General features: G+C 38.2%; 1 protein-coding gene and 1 non-coding gene across 4 annotated transcripts in view; both read left to right on the forward strand.

The window, feature by feature from the left end:
- The window catches only part of Fer2 (48 related 2), a 115,046-nt gene that overhangs the window by 52,111 nt on the left and 45,404 nt on the right, over positions 1–17,531 (forward strand). The gene's annotated exons all lie outside the window — the stretch shown is intronic.
- Positions 2,092–2,287, forward strand: LOC137238951 (U2 spliceosomal RNA). The gene has a single exon (XR_010949256.1). It is a non-coding gene; the product is annotated as a U2 spliceosomal RNA (small nuclear RNA).

A 17,531-nucleotide genomic window follows, 5' to 3' on the forward strand; every position in this document is an offset into this window, starting at 1 on the left:
CCGAATACTCTTTGCCAAATTTTCGAAATATAAAATAACAAAATTTTCTTCATTTCGTTTTTTATGTCAACGATAAATACCATTTTAAAACTATTCGAATTATGAAACAGGGCCATAACCATCAAGGCTGTCCAATAAGAATATTTTCTTAAAACAATTTCAGCATATTTGTTATATACATACATATGTACTTATATCTTTGACAATATCAAACAAAATTTGATATTTTGAGTTTCAATATTATTTCCGAATACTCTTTGCCAAATTTTCGAAATATAAAATAACAAAATTTTCTTCATTTCGTTTTTTATGTCAACGATAAAATTTTAATTTTTGATGTTTTTTGTTATCTACAAAATATACATTTTGTTTTTAGTGTTGTGCATGCCCTTCGAAACTGCGCTTTTCACACATTTTGGTTTATAAAATTAAAATACACGCCCTAAAAATTTGAAAGAGTTGGAACTCACAACAACGAAATATGCATGCCACATAACATTTCACACAGCAGCTTAATGGAATGACAACTTTGCTAAATGAAATGCTTAAGTTTTACTTATCATACAGAGCCACTGGCTTAATTAAGCGAACATCTGTCAGTAGCCCCAAAAAATGTTACGCTTTTAGTAAAAATTCTTAAAATGGATGGGAGCCGTCTCTTCCTTAACTATAAAGACAATTTAAATAACATGGGTGTGTAACTATTCCTGGGTGCTGCACCTAACCAAATAGGTGCCTATTTTTGAAAAAAAAAAGCTATCTTTTGTTGCAAATGAAGTAAAAATAAAATTTTCTATTTTTTCGGTGTTTTTCTATATTTTTTAAATCAGAAGTTATATTTTTTATTGTCATTTGTTACATAGACAAAATTCGATCCATTAAGAAATACGAACTAGATTTTTGAGTCCATAAGGCGTTCCATAATGCGATAGTTTTGTATGGAAGATTGAGTTCAATAAGGGCGTTAATGTAAAAAACTGACATAATTTTTTAATTAACACTCTGTGTGAAATGGTATTAGATGGCATTGGAAAATCTCTTGTTATATTTATAACAAAATAGTGTACACATATTTTATTTTTAAAATATTATTATTTAAATATAAATTTTTTTTTTTTTTTATTGATTAGATATTATAAATATTTAAATATTAAATAATTTTCTTGCCGGCTTGAGGTCCAATTTTGTAAATAAAATTTTTCAAAAATTGTTGAAGAAAAAAACTCAACAATTTTTGAAAAATTTTATTTACAAAATTGGACCTCAAGCCGGCAAGAAAATTATTTATTTAAAAAAGAAAGGTTGCTAAAAACTTATAATATTTAAATATTAACGAAAAGCTGAAATTTTAATCACAAAAACTATGTAATTTGACTTTTTTATTCTTGAAGCGTACTACCCCTAGTTGGCATAAAAATTGTTAAAATATCGTTGCCCGTTCAGAAATTATGACCAATAGAAGAAAAGGTAATTTCACTTTAAACTTGCAAATTTTTGCAGCGCATGACATATTTCAAAAACAAAGTATTGGAAAAATGCTAATGTCTGATCCTCTATCAAAGTTATATTATATTGCTGTTTTAGTTATTCAACGAAAATCTAAAATTTGAAACGAAAAATTTTTACTCTTGAAGAGTACTACCCCTAGTTGACATATTCAAACGGAACAATAGAAACAAAAGTTGATTCTTTCCAAAAGATTGGCAAACGAATACAACAACTGGTGGTAGGTGAGCGTGCACGTATGTATGTATCAAGGCTTATACGGGCGTGTGGCTGTACGTATGCAGGCTTGTATGGGCGTATGTATGTCGATTTGCTTTTTTCGACTTTGCACCAATTGGTTTGAAACGTTTACAAACGTATGCTAGCAAAATGAATATACAAAATAAATATTTTGTTGTTGCTTTCGTGTGCATGACTAGTTTTTATTTTTATAGCATTTGTTGATATTGTAGGATTTGTGAGTTGCCTGTTTGGCTGGCAAATTTTTCGTTGAAGTCGGATTTTGAAGAGTGATGTCTCGTTTGAATTCTCAAACATTTTATAACTTTTGGAATTAAAATAGACCATTTTATTTCGTTTAACTTTATCGCTTCTCGGCCTATGGCTTAGATCAAAAGTGTAGTATCTGTTCTTATTAGCTTAACATCTAATAGATCCTTCATCGAAGGACAAAAAATGTTAAACTGATTTTTGGAAATAGACGGAGTGTTTTAGGGGCTTGCTCCACCTCTGTCACGGGTTGGCCTGGCATTGCAGTACAGCCAGGATCGGCCCAAATAATAAATAAATAACAACTAGAAAATGAGTTTCAAATGCAGGTGTGCGTGTGAAGGTCAGTTTTAAAAAAAATTTTGACCCGGAAAGGTGGCACACGTACGATTGATTGTATTCGCCGGAAACCAAAATGAGATTGCCAGGTTTCATTCAACAATATAAACTTTATAAGCACTTTTCTGAAAATTGCTCTTGATTGTTGTTTTTGGTTGCCACATACAAAACATGTAAAATCGTTTTCAATTCATTTCGTTTTATTTTTTAAATAACAAAAAACGTCTTGAAAGATAATTTTTGTATTACAAACAAAAGGTACTTGTTTTCAGTCATTTTACAATAATTTATTTATTTTTTCTTTGAGCCCGAATCGAACCTCCTCCTATATAATTTAATTTCTTAGTTATACATTTTCCCGATTTTCCCATTTTTCCCCATTTTTTAGCATATTTGTTTGCAGTTTAATATTATGCCAGCAAAAGTTATTCAATTTTAAATAATCTTGGGCTATCAATGTTCCTTTTAATGTATCAGTTTCCAGACGGTTTGGGATTTTTGTTTTGTTTAAATTTATTTTAGAAAAAATTCGTTCTACATTCGCTGAAGAGTGTGGCAAGCACATAGCAGCCCTATTCTGTGCACTTGACAAATTCACCATCTTGCTTATTTGTCAAGTTTGATAATTTATCAAGTAATTGCTATTCTATGTAAAAAATAAAAAGCCTTTTCGGTGAAAAATTGTCAATAAGTCAAACGCTCTTGATAATTTAATTTATACGGATAAACTTAAATTAGAATTCTGTTATTGTGCGATCGAGAGAAAATGGAAGATTTATTACTTTTGCTATTATTGTGGGAAGATCCTCTGGGGATTTTGGGGGTAATTTTAGGACGGTTTTGGGGACTCCCTCGGGGTCATTTGAGGGACATTCCGGGATGGTTTTGGGGTTTCCATTGGGTGCTCCCGGGGTCATTTGGGTGTCGTTCCTGTATCGTTTTGGGGACTCCCTCGGGGTCATTTGCGGATCATTCCGGTACAGTTTTGGGGACTCCCTCGGGGTATTTGGGGGTCGTTCCGGGATGTTTATGGGGACTCTCTCGGGGTCGTTTAGGGGTAATTTTGGCATGGCTTTGGGGACTCCCTCGGGGTCATTTGGGGATCATTCCAGGAGTTTTGGGGACTCCCTCGGGGTCATTTGGGGACATTCCGGGATGGTTTTGGGGACTCCATCTGGTCCTCCCGGCGTCATTTAGGGGTCGTTCCGGTATCTTTTTGGGGACTCCCTCGGGGTCATTTCGGGATCATTCCGGTACAGTTTTGGGGACTCCCTCGGGGTATTTGGGGGTTGTTCCGGGATGTTTATGGGGACTCTCTCGGGGTCGTTTAGGGGTAATTTTGGCATGGCTTTGGGGACTCCCGCAGGGTCATTTGGGGATCATTCCGGGACGGTTTTGGCGACTCCCTCGGGATCATTTGGGGATCATTCCGGTACAGTTTTGGGCACTCCCTCGGGGGCATTTGGGGGACATTCCGTGATGGGGTTGGGGACTCCATCTGGTCCTCCCGACGTCAATTAGGGGCAGTTCCGGTATCTTTTTGGAGACTCTCCCGAGGTGATTCCGGAATGGTTTTGGGGACTCTCTCGAGGTTGTTTGGGGGTTATGACCCCCAGAGAGGCTCCAGAAAGATCTCGGAACGACCCCTAAATGACCCCGGGAGGACCCGATGGAGTCCCCAAAACCATCCCGGAATGGCCCCCAAATGACCCCGAGGGAGTCCCCATAAACATCCCGGAACGACCCCTAAATGACCCCGATGAAGTCCCTAAAATCATCCCGGAAGACACCCAAATTATCCCGAGAGTCCCCAAAAAGATCCCGGAACGACCCCCAAATGCACCCGATGGGGACCACAAAACAATCCCGCAATGTCCCCCAAATGACCCCGAGGGAGTCCCCAACCCGTCCAGGAATGATCCCCAAATGACCCCGAGGGAAACCCCAAATGCTCCGAGGGAGTCCCCAAAGCCATGCCGAAATGACCCCCAAAAATCCCAGCGGATTATTTTTTCCTATTCCAATTTCGGGGTTAGAAGCATAAAATGAGACATATCGCTCCAATTGCTCATGCGTAGCACGTACCACTTTTGATTTCTTTGAAAAAACTATGATTTTAAAATATTTGTTACAAAAAATTAAGACCAATATTTAACTGTTACGTTTTTTCCATTTCGCGATTGTTGCACTAAACCGTCGATTTAAATGAAAATAAAATACAGTCTATTAAAATAATAATTTATAAAATAAAAAAAATAATAAATTTAATAAATATGCTTACTTGCAGTGGGCTTTGAACCCGCAACCCAAACGTGTAAGCCGGGTACGTTATCCACTGTGCCACGATTCATATAAATTTAAGTGCATCAAATTACTCACTTATAACTCACATTAAATTGCGCGCCCTCAACGGCCCCACGCTTAGCTAATTTAGTTCACCCCAATATGGTGAAAAGAACAGGTCGTAGAGCTTTTTAGAGTTGTCAATCTATGCACAGAATAGAAATATATGCCAACTTGATAAAAATCTTGATTACTTGTCAACTTATTGACAATTTGTCAAGTACACAGAATACCCCGTAGATCTGCAACGATTGCACATAAATTAGAAAATGCATATGTAGAGTCAGCTCTTTTGATAGTAGAAGTAGTTTACAAAAAACTTCTGGAGGAACCTTAGAAATATCTTCAAAATGGAGGAACTGCGGCATTTGTGGTATAGCGTTTAGTTTTACTGAAGAACCCTGCAAAAATCGCGAGTACTCCATGCATGCATGTATGGAGTACTCGCTATGGACCAACCGAGTTCTCCAAAATTAACCACAATTCATACAAAAAATATGGTCCAATTAACATTGCGATGTCCTAGGACTGGACCATATACTCCAGCTCCGCATTACATCAGAGTAATCCATGGAGTACCCACAGTCCAGTAAACATTGTGTAGCGATTACAATCGTTAAAAACGAGGAATGATCGGCTTACAACATGTTCGTGTAGAAACATGAGTTGGTCCATCGCTGCATTACAGTGGAGTAGAATGGTAAGTACTCCAGTGGACCACATGGTCCAACGATTTTTGCAGGGAAAATATTAAATAACTTATTTTAAAATTTGCCAATTTTATTAATAAAAGATAAATAGCTCAAAAGATAAAAAAAATTCCTCCTTGGTTCGTTGATCCTAAAAATTAATAAGTTATTTGAAATATGAAAATTGCTTAAAAACTATTAATAATATAAAAATTGGATTCTAAATAAAAAGTTGATTCTTATTGGGAATGCAGACGTTATGAGCCCAAATCGTGTCGCACTGTAAACAAGCACAAGCACACCATTCTGATATATATCTTTCGTCCTTCCATAACTTTTCGCAAAAGGAGCAAATTGCTCCGTCTGGAGGCATTTCAACAAAATCCCCTTGGTTCGATTCTGCGTAGACGACGCTTACTTCGGAGTCACTGGTTAATTCTTCACATTCATCTTTTCTAGCTTTCGTTGCTGGTTTAGTGAAGGTTCATTTTCTTTTTAATTTTGGCTTCACTTTTTCCCGGATCTTCCGAAAGCTTTCTTCCAACTGTTTCTTATATGGTGATTTTGTTAATACTGTAGCTTTTGACTTTCTTCCTCTTCCGGTAGCAACTGGCTTTCTAATGTTTGGCAAAGGTAAAATCTGCCATGGTGAAACGACTCCTTTACTGGTTGATGCCACAGGTTCTGGAGAAGTCACTCGATTTGTATTAGATGTCGGTGAAGTAAGAGTACGTCCAGTCTTAGAAGTTGCATTATTTTGCTCGGAAACTTCAGAGTTTTCGGAAGTTACGTGCAGCAATATAGTCTGCATCAGTAAAAATATTTCGATCGAATGGGTATATACCAGTACATCTGAAACCGTTAACTGCAACCTGGCCAGTCTGAACCTTATAATACGCTTTGGAAAATAGACCAACTAAATCGAATTGAGTAACTTGTCGTCCATTTTATCTCATAAAACGCTTCAATTCGTTACTGTAATAAGTCTTGAGTGGGCTCATGAAAGCTCTGTCTAGCGGTTGCATTTTATGAGTGGAATGCGGAGGCAATGATATCATCAGCACTCCGTTTTCATGAGCTAAGTTGCTCATTTCAATATTTAGTGTCCATCTAAAATCAGCATTACTGGATCTTCTTGCGTTGGTTTTGTGAATTCGAGAAAATCAAGAAACAATTGTGAATATGTCAAGAAGCTGCACCCAACTTGATAAATGGCAAGAAGATCGAGAGCCTGGTGGCGCATTTTTCATGAGCTGATCGTTGTGATTTTTTCTAGGAAGAGTGAAGTAAGGGGGCATAAAATCCAGAAGCACTCATGCAACTTATTACAATATGCTTTTTACCTTTCTTTCCAATGACTTTTGTAAATTTGGTTTGCACAACGTAAAGCCCCGTCTCATCTACATTATAAATGTGAGTGGCTGAAAATTTATGCTTCTCAAACTCTTCCTCAAGCAAATCAAAAGACATATTAACATTTTATTTATTGATATTGTAACGAATTTACTGCAAATCTTCTTATTTGCAATCTTCTGCTAAGTTCGAATCACTAAACTGTTAAATAAATAACTCCAATATTGAATAATGGAAAAAAGGCCTTTATTAAAGTACTTCACAATAACACTTATACTTTGCAACTAGCTTGCTTAATAACCAAACTAACTGATAGCTTAAATGAAACTGATCTATTGCCCGACAGATAGCGTGCTTAACTGAAAAACTGCATGTAGCGCCTATACCACTGGTGCTTTTATACTCTGTGATTTCCTTGTGGCATCTCTAGGCGCTATTAGCTACAAGTAGTAGATACAAGTGAGTGTCTGCTGTATTGTTGTTGTGACTTCATTTACTTAGCATCAGACTAGGGATGTGAGTATCACTTAGTGACATTCATATTCGTCACAATATCTTTTGATCTGTCAAACGAAGTTCCAGTAGGAGAATGAATACCTAACTTGTCCTTGTGGCGTTTACAGAAAGCATTAAGCCAGTCTTTACCGGCGCAACTATGTAGAATAGAAAACGGATTTGGAATGTTGGCTTAAATCGCCATTTTTCATTACAAAATTGTCCAAGCGTCATTCTAGTTGAAAATCGTCAAAATGACGACGGCGTCGTCAATCTGTCAACGCTGGCCGATGCCGTAATTTTGAGGTACAACGTTATATTTGATTGTGACCTCTCAGTCACAGCGGTTTTTACTCGTGACTCGACTGAAACAATACAAAGGAAAATTAATTTATAAGGAACAGCGTGTTTCCTATAGCCGCATCCAGTACACGGACTTTACCACTATATTGGTAGATCTACCAACTTTTTAGCACATTTTCTACCACTTCTACCAAAAGCCCAAACATCTACCAACATTTCAATATATGTACATACATATTCGCATTGAAACCAAATACTGCGATCATGATTCAATCACAAGAGGTTTGCTCGACAGACACATTTTTTGACAATTGCAGCCAATTTGCTCCCAAATCGAATTAACATCCGTTAAATGTGTTGTTTCTTTGCGAATTTTCGAAAAAATATTAGTAGTAGAAATAGGAAGCAATCAGTTTACAAATACCAGATAAGTACATAACTGCATAATTCCTTAGACAAATTATTTTAATTTTATGATGAATTTACATATTAACTATGCCATGATCTATTAGTGTGGCTGAACATACATAGGTTTTATTAAAAGTGAGGACACCAAGAAATCGTGCACTTTCGTAAACCTATGAATATATGAAACCTAAACCAATTCAAAATTCATCGTTCAACGTCAAAATCTCGACTACTAAATCGATTCACGTAAAAATGTCATTAGTAAATAATGAAGATGCCATAACGAAATGTAGTCAGTGGGCATGTTAACTTATTCAGGTAAAAGTCTAGAACAGGAGTCGACTGCTAATACGCGTCCAAAAATATCGAGAGAGGTGACCTCGACAACAATAATCCGAAGGCGGAAAAGGAAAATTGTACCTCTGTCCGGAGATAGTTGAAGTTGACAATTTTCATGTGATTGTTGTAATGTTTTTGTGCACTGAAAACTATTTTGTGTATTAAGGGATTTTGCACGCATTTAATTTTGATCCCACCTCATTGGTGGACTGGCCAGGGTAATTTTTTATAAGCTCGGTTGAAGGCCGCCAACGCAATCCGGGGTCATTTTTCGGTTTTTCGTCAATATCTTTTGAACGAGCTAAAATTTTTATTTCCGCCTTCGAATTATTGTTATCGAGGTCAATACGTATCTTTTGACACTTCTCTCGATATTTTTGGGCGCGTATTAAAAGTCGACCTTCTGTTCTATTAATTCCATATGTTCGGAACATTCGTCGCCATTTAAGAATTTGGAGAATCGGTTTATATTTGGAATATTATGTATATTCGGACCTCGTGAGGTAGTATCAAATTTATTCCGAATATTCTAAATTAACGGTTTATCCGGTACGCTTCCATGAATGCTTAACGGAAAAGAGCTTTCCGAAATTTCAGAATAAAAAGGCTAATACTCTCTGTGTAGCACAACCGCACAAAAGCTTAACTCTTTTGTCAAAGTCAAGGTAGGAATATAAAGTTCTAAGACAATAAGCCATTTTCTTGTATTTTTGTTTTTGTCAGTTCATTGCGGCTGCTGAGTATCGTATCACTCCATGTCGGCTGCCTGTTAAAAATCATGCTATTCAAAATATTTTTAAAAAATTTCCCAATTCAGGATTTGTCACAAAACCGCCCTATATTAGAATTAGATTGAAGAACGCTTCTTCTCAGAATGCTTTTCATTAACTCCCTCTTATGACAAAATGCATTGAACTTATGTCATGTAGGGAGTTTTGGAAAAAAAATTTGAGAGAGTGCATTTTTGAATAAAATTCTAACGTATTCAAACAATTTCTGAAAGAATGAACAAACCAATGTAACTTTATCAATTCACGAAATATTTAGTAGAAAATGAATTATTTCCCCAAGAAACCTTTGGCATTTGCAAATTTATATCACTACTAATATACTACAAAAGATACTTGTCTACTACAATTTCACTGAAGGGGATTGAATTATTCTCCGTTTTCGTTACTTCGTAAAAGAAACCCGTCCAGATTTTTCAATTTGGGAGCGTCAAAGATCTGTCATCATTGAAGAACAAATTGTAATTGAATCATGTACTGCGATCACATTAGGTATATAATAATTTTGCCATTGATATTTCAAACGAAGATTACATTTATTTCGATTTTTATTTTGAAAAATTTGTGTACGTATTCAAACAAAAAGTAAATTTGTTTTTGAAATAAATCTGGCAAATGAGCACGCAAATATTTCTCTGCGCTATTTTCATGAGTTTTTTGTGAATAATTTTAAACTTAAAAAGTTTAAGTAAACGATAACATGCCAAAGTCGGTTATTTTGTGGCAGTATTTTTGGTACATTGGAAAAATGTTGTTGTAATTAGACGTTTCGGTAAATTTTTATTTCTATATTTTTTTGTTTTGTATACATGCTTTTTTAAAAGTGTTATTTCCGTGACATGTGCTTTATTTGTTATACTCAGTTGAGCAGAGCTCACAGAGTATATTAAGTTTGATTGGATAACGGTTGGTTGTACATATATAAAGGAATCGAGATAGATATAGACTTCCATATATCAAAATAATCAGGATCGAAAAAAAATTTGATTGAGCCATGTCCGTCCGTCCGTCCGTCCGTCCGTTAACACGATAACTTGAGTAAATTTTGAGGTATCTTGATGAAATTTGGTATGTAGGTTCCTGAGCACTCATCTCAGATCGCTATTTAAAATGAACGATATCGGACTATAACCACGCCCACTTTTTCGATATCGAAAATTTCGAAAAACCGAAAAAGTGCGATAATTCATTACAAAAGACAGATAAAGCGACGAAACTTGGTAGATGGGTTGACGTTATGACGCAGAATAGAAAATTAGTACGATTTTGGACAATGGGCGTGGCACCGCCCACTTTTACAAGAAGGTAATTTAAAAGTTTTGCAAGCTGTAATTTGGCAGTCGTTGAAGATATCATGATGAAATTTGGCAGGAACGTTACTACTATTACTCTATATGTGCTAAATAAAAATTAGCAAAATTGGATGAAGAACACGCCCACTTTAAAAAAAAAATTTTTTTTTAATTCAAATTTTAACAAAAAATTTAATATCTTTACTGTATATAAGTAAATTAAGTCAAAATTCAACTCCAGTAATGATATGATGCAACAAAATACAAAAATAAAAGAAAATTTCAAAATGGGCGTGGCTCCGCCCATTTTCATTTAGTTTGTCTAGAATACTTTTATTGCCATAAGTCGAACAAAAATTTACCAATCCTTCTCAAATTTGGTAGAAGCATAGATTCTATGACGGTAACTGTTCTCTGTGAAAATGGGCGAAATCGGTGGAAGCCACGCCCAGTTTTTATACACAGTCCACCGTCTGTCCTTCCGCTCGGCCGTTAACACAATAACTTGAGCAAAATCTGATATATCTTTACTAAACTTAGCTCCCGTACTTACCTGAACTCACTTTTTCTTGGTAGAAAAAATGGGCGAAATCTGACCATAACCACGCCCACTTTATCGATATCGAAAATTACGAAAAATGAAAAAAATGCCATAATTCTATACCAAATACGAAAAAAGGGATGAAACATGGTAACTGGATTGGTTTATTGACGCAAAATATAACTTTGGAAAAAACTTTGTAAAATGGGTGTGACACCTACCATATTAAGTAGAAGAAAATGAAAAAGTTCTACAAGGCGAAATCAACAGCCCTTGGAATCTTGGCAGGAATACTGTTAGTGGTATTGCATATATAAATAAATTAGCAGTACCCGACAGATGATTTTCTGGATCACCTGGTCCACATTTTGGTCGATATCGCGAGAACGCCTTCACATATACATCTAAGGGCCACTCGCTTTTAAAACCCTCATTAATACCTTTAATTTGATATCCATATCGTACAAACACATACCAGAGTCACCCCTGTCCCACCCTAATGGCGATATCTCGAAAAGGCGTCCACCTATAGACCTAATGCCCACTCCCTCTTAAAATGCTCAGTAACACCTTTCGTTTGATACCCATATCGTACAAACATTCTAGAGTCACCCCTGGCCCACCCTAATGGCGATATCTCGAAAAGGCGTCCACCTATAGACCTAGTGTCAACTCCCTCTTAAAATGCTCAGTAACACCTTTCGTTTGATACCCATATCGTACAAACATTCTATAGTCACCCCTGGCCCACCCTAATGGCGATATCTCGAAAAGGCGTCCACCTATAGACCTAATGCCCACTCCCTCTTAAAATGCTCAGTAACACCTTTCGTTTGATACCCATATCGCACAAACATTCTAGAGTCACACCTGGCCCACCCTAATGGCGATATTTCGAAAAGGCGTCCACCTATAGAACTAAGGATTACTCCCTTTTAAAATACTCATTACCACCTTTCATTTGATACCCATATCGTACAAACACATTCTAGAGTCACCCTGGCCCACCCTAATGGCGATATCTCGAAAAGGCGTCCACCTATAGACCTAATGTCCACTACCTCTTAAAATGTTCAGTAACACCTTTCGTTTGATACCCATATCGTACAAACATTCTAGAGTCACCCCTGGCCCACCCTAATGGCGATATCTCGAAAAGGCGTCCACCTATAGACCTAATGTCCACTCCCTCTTAAAATGCTCAGTAACACCTTTCGTTTGATACCCATATCGTACAAACATTCTAGAGTCACCCCTGTCCCACCCTAATGACGATATCTCGAAAAGGCGTCCACCTATAGACCTAATGCCAACTCCCTCTTAAAATGCTCAGTAACACCTTTCGTTTGATACCCATATCGTACAAACATTCTAGAGTCACACTTGGCCCACCCTAATGGCGATATCTCGAAAAGGCGTCCACCTATAGACCTAATGCCCACTCCCTCTTAAAATGCTCAGTAACACCTTTCGTTTGATACCCATATCGTACAAACATTCTAGAGTCACCCTTGGTCCACCTTTATGGCGATATCTCGAAAAGGCGTCCACCTATAGAACTAAGGATTACTCCCTTTTAAAATACTCCTTACCACCTTTCATTTGATACCCATATCGTACAAACACATTCTAGAGTCACCCCTGGCCCACCCTAATGGCGATATCTCGAAAAGGCGTCCACCTATAGACCTAATGCCCACTCCCTCTTAAAATGCTCAGTAACACATTTCGTTTGATGCACATATCGTACAAACACATTCTAGAGTCACCCCTGGCCCACCCTAATGGCGATATCTCGAAAGGGCGTCCACCTATAGACCTAATGCCCACTCCCTCTTAAAATGCTCAGTAACACATTTCGTTTGATGCACATATCGTACAAACACATTCTAGAGTCACCCCTGGCCCACCCTAATGACGATATCTCGAAAAGGCGTCCACCTATAGACCTTATGCCCACTCCCTCTTAAAATGCTCAGTAACACCTCTCGTTTGATACCCATACCGTACAAACATTCTAGAGTCACCCCTGGCCCACCCTAATGGCGATATCTCGAAAAGGCGTCCACCTATAGACCTTATGCCCACTCCCTCTTAAAATGCTCAGTAACACCTTTCGTTTGATACCCATACCGTACAAACATTCTAGAGTCACCCCTGGCCCACCCTAATGGCGATATCTCCACCTATAGACCTAATGCCCACTCCCTCTTAAAATGCTCAGTAACACCTTTCGTTTGATACCCATACCGTACAAACATTCTAGAGTCAGCCTTGGTCCACCTTTATGGCGATATCTCGAAAAGGCGTCCACCTATAGAACTAAGGATTACTCCCTTTTAAAATACTCATTACCACCTTTCATTTGATACCCATATCGTACAAACACATTCTAGAGTCACCCTGGCCCACCCTAATGGCAATATCTCGAAAAGGCGTCCACCTATAGACCTAATGCCCACTCCCTCTTAAAATGCTCAGTAACACCTTTCGTTTGATGCACATATCGTACAAACAAATTCTAGAGTCAGCCCTGGTCCACCTTTATGGCGATATCCCTAAATGGCGTTCATCCATAGAACTATAGCCTACTCTCTCTTAAAATACCCTTTAATACCTTTCATTTGATACACATGTTATACAACCACATTCCAGGGTTACCCCAGATTGATTTTCCTTATTTTGTCTCCATAGCTCTCAACTGAGTATGTTATGTTCGGTTACACCCGAACTTAGCCTTCCTTACTTGTTTTATAATAAAATATGAATTGTTTTGTATATGATACAAAGAAGAAGGTAGTTCCACTCAAATTTTTTTGACGTATTTGGTTATTTTTGAAGTTTCATAATATTTGTTGTTTTGTCAAAAGCGTTGCCATACAGTTACTGTTTAAAACGAAATTGTGGTTTTTCGAGATGGAAATTTCATTTAGGATGAAAACGTAATGGTCATCTGAGACAATAATATGTTTTAGCACGATTTATGTGCATATGGGTATGTTTTGTCACAATGTTCTGAGCAAATTTACGGACACTTAAGAAGGCTATTTTCACTTACCTTGCATACTTCGATCCATATTTCTTCCACCAAAACAATTTTCGGGAGCTCGAAAAACGTATTAAAAACCTTCTTTTCTAGGCTGATATTTCGTATTAAAATATTTCGAAGGCATGGGGCTCATTTTTTTTTCTTTTTTATTTAAAATAAATATGAAAGTAATTTAGTCGTATTCGTTAATATGAAATCTATCAAAATTAGAAAAATTCGCAACATTTTTCAATCTGGTGGTCATTCCGGGATCTTTTTGGGGACTCCCTCGGGGTCATTCTGGGATGATGTTTGAGACTCCTTCGGGGGCATTTTGGGGTCATTCCGGGATGGTTTTGGGGACTCCCTCGGCGTAATTTGGCGGACATTCCGGGATGGTTTTGGGGACTCCCTCGGGGTCATTCCGGGACCTTTTTGGGGACTTCCTCGGGGTCATTCTGGGATGGTTTTGGGGACTCCCTCGGGGTCATTCCGGGATCTTTTTGGAGACTTCCTCGGGGTCATTCTGGGATGATTTTGGGGAGTCCCTCGGGGTCATTTCGGGATGGTTTTGGGGACTCCCTCGGGGGCATTTGGGGGTCATTCCGGGATGGTTTTGGGGGACATTTCGGAATGGTTTTGGGGACTCCTTCAGTGCCATTTGACGGACATTCTGGGATGGTTTTGGGGACTCCCTCGGGGTAATTTGGGGGACATTCCGGGATGATTTTGAGGACTCCCTCGGGGTCATTCCGGGATCTTTTTGGGGACTCCCTCGGGGTCATTCTGGGATGGTTTTGGGGACTTCCTTGGGGGCATTTGGGGGTCATTACGGGATCTTTTTGGGGACTCTCTCGGGGTCATTCTGGGATGGTTTTGGGGAATCCCTCGGGGGAATTTGGGGGTCATTCCGGGATGGTTTTGGGGACTCCCTCGGGGTCATTTTACGATGGTTTTGGGGAATCCCTCGGGGGCATATGGGGGTCATTCCGGGATGGTTTTTGGGACTCCCTCGGGGTCATTTGGGGGACATTCTGGGATGTGGAGATGGAACGACCCCTAAATGACCTCGGGAGGACCCGATGGAGTCCCCAAAACCATCCAGGAATGACCTCGAAAAAACCCCGCGGATTATTTTTTCCTATTCCCATTTGGGGGTTAGCAGCATAAAATGAGACGGGTTGGTGTCGAAATTATGTATGTACAAAATTCTAAAAACAAAATTCTGCTTTTTAAAATTCTGCTTTCTAAAATTCTGTTTTCAAAATTCTGTATTACAAAATTCTGTATTACAAAATTCTGTATTACAAAATTCTGTATTAAAATATATACATATTTTGAAAAAGTGCACCATGCACAGTAGTTCTGCGTAGAACACCTTTCTGCTTAGGCGACCTTCGGCCGCGCTTATAAAATATAACCCTGGGCTACGCCATGCCAAGTCCGGGTGTGTCGTAGCCCAGGGTTATTTTTTATAAGCGCGGCCGAAGGCCGCCAACTCAGAATGGTGTTCTGCGCAAAAATACTATGGATCCCACCCCCGGTTTCGGAGGTACCCGCGGGTCTTTTTTCGGTTTTTCGTTAATATCTTTTGAACGAGTTAATATTTTTATTTTCCGCCTTCGGATTATTAATACTGATGTCAGGACGCGTCGTTTGATTATGCTTTCGGACTCGAGATTCTGGGGCCAAAACGCGTCTCTGCGTACCACTTTTGTATTTTTGGTAATTCTTTACGACAGCATGACACTGCTAATACGCGTCCAAAAATATCGAGAGAGGTATCAAACGACGCGCGGGTACCTCCGAAACCGGGGGTGGTATCCATAGTATTTTTGCGGGTAATAGTCTAGTTGAGGGGTCGACTGCTAATACGCTACCAAAAATATAGAGAGAGGTGTCAAAAGACGCGTATTAATCTCGAGAACAATAACCCGATGGCGGAAAAGAAAAATTTTATCTCTGTCCGGAGATATTTGCAGTTGAAGTTGGCGATTTTCATGTGGTTGTTGGTTTTGTGTCGTACCCACGGTAGCCACGGTTATACCACACACCCGGACTTGGCATGGCGTAGCCCAGGGTTATTTTTTATAAGCGCGGCCGAAGGCCGCCAACTCAGAATGGTGTTCTGCGCAAAAATACTATGGATCCCACCCCCGGTTTCGGAGTTACCCGCGGGTCTTTTTTCGGTTTTTCGTTAATATCTTTTGAACGAGTTAATATTTTTATTTTCCGCCTTCGGATTATTAATTCTGATGTCAGGACGCGTCGTTTCACACCTCTCTCGATCTCGCAGTCGACCCCTCAACTAGACTATTACCTTTTTGCTCAGAACACCTTTCTGCGTTGGCGGCTTTCGGCCGCGCTTATAAAAAATTACCCTGGGTGGGTCCAACACCGGTTTGGAGACTAAAACTATATCCGCGCAAAACACTTATGTTCACAATTTTTTTTTGTGGGTACCCCAACATTACAACACATGAAAATCACCAACTTCAACTGCACATATTTTTTTACCTTTTTTATTCTTGATGTTATAAATTGCAACAAAGACTTTACAGCTTCGAAAAAGCTATTTCAGTAGCAACTTGGAACGATGTAACTATTGTTTTAGCATTAATAAAATCACTCAATTTATTGTGGCTTACACGTTGTAAGAAAGCTTCAATAATTTCTTTATGACCTTTGGAAGCAAGTGTGTGTAGGCAATGCTTTCAATATTGAACCAGGATATTTATTATATCGGGTATTCCCCGAAGTTTAGCGTAAAATACTGATCATTGTGAATGATAACAAATTGTGATATTTCTGCATAGACGTCAAAATTCCAAAGTGATTGGATCACCTGATTTGTAATTGACTATCGCTGTCTCATTCTGTATCTCTTTCTATCAACCGCTGAAGATAGGCGCCGCCATATTGAACACCCTGTCAAAACGCTATAAAGTAGCCATATTGAACATCCTGTCAGGCAGTTGACAGATAAGATATCACACTTAGTTATTATTCACAATGATACTGATCATGGCGACTCACAAATCAAAAACAAGATTGCGTATTGCGCATGTAAACAAAACATCAGCTGTTTTTTATGGGCAATTTTACGTCATTTTCCTTTAGCTCTTGTTTTTCTCTCTTTCTTTGATTCGCTCAAGTAGTCAAGTGTGACGTAGTGCGCAGAACGAAGCAATTTTGAACTTGTGAATGCGCAATCTTCTGTGTGTGATTTGTGGCTCATAATTGTGTTTGAAAATTTGATAATGCAATAATTTAAAATGACAGTAGTCTTGTTGAATCAACCAAAACTTTGTGAACTTGACCGAATTTTGTCAATTAAATATTAACAGTTTTACTACTATTCATTCAACAGTGCAGTGCAGTTGTTGTAACAGTAAATTCCATTGAAGTAACAAAAATTTGATTGATTTGACAGAATTTGGTCAACTTGTAAGCAACAGTATGAAACTGTTGATTTTACTGTGATCATTTCTTTCTCTGTACACGTTTTAGGCCAACTCCATGTGCATTTGATAAGGCAGATAACTTTTTTGCTGAGAGAAATTTCGTGGCAAAAACAGAATCGAAAGGTTTGTCAAGCCACCAAATTAATTTGATGTT

This window comes from Eurosta solidaginis, chromosome 1 (assembly GCF_040869045.1).
Source record: "Eurosta solidaginis isolate ZX-2024a chromosome 1, ASM4086904v1, whole genome shotgun sequence".
In the NCBI taxonomy this organism is placed as follows: Eukaryota; Metazoa; Arthropoda; class Insecta; order Diptera; family Tephritidae; genus Eurosta; species Eurosta solidaginis.